The sequence below is a fragment of the Elephantulus edwardii genome, unplaced genomic scaffold (genome assembly GCF_000299155.1).
Source record: "Elephantulus edwardii isolate Elephantulus edwardi_28Jun2011 unplaced genomic scaffold, EleEdw1.0 scaffold00050, whole genome shotgun sequence".
Taxonomy (NCBI): Eukaryota; Metazoa; Chordata; class Mammalia; order Macroscelidea; family Macroscelididae; genus Elephantulus; species Elephantulus edwardii.
The window spans coordinates 10,497,400-10,499,550 of NW_006399800.1; the positions used below are offsets into that span (position 1 = coordinate 10,497,400).

General features: G+C 43.0%; 1 pseudogene across 1 annotated transcript; it reads left to right on the plus strand.

Annotated features, from left to right (window-relative positions):
• Positions 1-217: 217 nt before the first annotated feature.
• Positions 218-2,145, plus strand: LOC102870933 (annotated as a pseudogene). Its single transcript, XR_438880.1, has one exon. The product of XR_438880.1 is annotated as an oxysterol-binding protein-related protein 9-like (transcript).
• The last annotated feature ends 6 nt before the right edge of the window (positions 2,146-2,151 follow it).

Here is a 2,151-nt window from a genome sequence, read left to right on the forward strand (position 1 = left end):
TCTCTTCTTAAAAATGTAGTTTATGGACAGAGTTCCCTCTGACTGTGCTGCTGTCCTGGGGTCAGTCGAGAGGGGTGGCATAGCGGTGCTCGGGAGCAGCCCCTGGCTCCCCGCTCCAGAGGAACAGCGGGCAGGGGCCTTGGCGAATGGCTTGCTTGCTGGCCACTTGCAAATATTCAAAAAGACAAGTGTTTGAGACAAGACCACTTATTTTTCCTAACTTAAGGGTTTGGATTCAGGATTTGTTCCCAGTGTCCAAGACTTTGATAAAAAACTTACTGAAGCTGATGCTTACCTACAAATCTTGATAGAACAATTAAAGCTTTTTGATGACAAACTTCAAAACTGCAAGGATGATGAACAGAGAAAGAAAATTGAAACTCTCAAGGAGACTACAAATAGCATGGTAGAATCAATTAAACATTGCATTGTATTGCTGCAAATTGCTAAAAGTACTATTAATCCTGTAGATGCAATATATCAGCCTAGTCCCCTGGAACCTGTGATCAGCACAATGCCTTCCCAGACTGTTCTACCTTCAAAACCTGCTCAGTTGTGTAAGTCAGAACAGCGTCCCTCATCCCTACCAGTTGGGCCTGTATTAGCTACTCTGGGACATCATCAGACTCCAACACCAAATAAATAGTACAGGCAGTGGACATTCACCACCAAGTAGCAGTCTAACTTCTCCAAGCCATGTCAACTTATCTCCAAACATGGTCCCAGAATTCTCTTATTCTAGCAGTGAGGACGAATTCTATGATGCTTATGAATACCATCAAAGTCGCTCTTCCCCAAAGCGCTTAATAGATTCCTCTGGATCTGCCTCAGTCCTAACACACAGCAGCTCGGGAAATAGTCTGAAACTACCAGACACCACAGAATCACTTAATTCTTCCATGTCCAATGGAACAAGTGATGCTGATCTTTTCGATTCCCATGATAGAGATGATGAAGGAGAAGCAGGATCAGTGGAAGAGCATAAGAGCGTTATAATGCATATCTTGTCCCAGGTTAGGCTTGGAATGGATCTTACTAAGGTAGTCCTTCCAACATTTATTCTTGAAAGAAGATCTGTTTTAGAAATGTAGGCAGACTTTTTTGCACATCCGGACCTGTTTGTGAGCATTAGTGACCAAAAAGATCCCAGGGATCGAATGGTTCAAGTGGTGAAGTGGTACCTCTCAGCCTTTCATGCGGGAAGGAGAGGATCAGTTGCCAAAAAGCCATATAACCCTATTCTGGGTGAGATCTTTCAGTGTCACTGGACATTACCAAATGACACCGAAGAGAACACAGAGCTGGTATCAGAAGGACCGGTCCCCTGGGTTTCCAAAAACAGTGTAACATTTGTGGCGGAACAAGTTTCTCATCATCCACCCATTTCAGCTTTTTATGCTGAGTGTTTTAACAAGAAGATACAATTCAATGCTCATATATGGACCAAGTCAAAATTCCTTAGGATGTCAGTTGGGGTACACAACATAGGGCAAGGCTGTGTCTCCTGCCTCGACTATGACGAGCATTACATTCTTACATTCCCCAATGGTTACAGAAGGTCTATCCTCACAGTACCCTGGGTGGAACTAGGAGGAGAATGCAATATTAATTGTTCCAAAACAGGCTATAATGCAACTATCATCTTCCACACGAAACCCTTCTATGGGGGCAAGAAGCACAGAATTACAGCTGAGATTTTTTTCTCCAAATGACAAGAAGTCATTTTGCTCAATTGAAGGGGAATTGAATGGTATAATGTATGCAAAATATGCAACAGGGGAAAATACAGTTTTTATAGATACCAAGAAGTTGCCTATAGTCAAGAAGAAAGTGAGGAAGTTGGAGGATCAGAATGAGTATGAATCCCGCTGCCTTTGGAAGGATGTCACTTTCAACTTGAAAATCAGAGACATTGATGCAGCAACTGAAGCAAAGCACAGACTTGAAGAAAGGCAAAGAGCAGAAGCTCGAGAAAGGAAGGAGAAGGAAATTCAGTGGGAGACGAGGTTATTTCATGAAGATGGCGAATGTTGGTTTTATGATGAACCGCTCCTGAAACATCTTGGTGCTGCCAAGCATTAGGGAAATGTGAAGTTTACGCCTGATGACCAGGGCAGTAGGTCATAACAACAACAATCTTCCTTTGGGAGA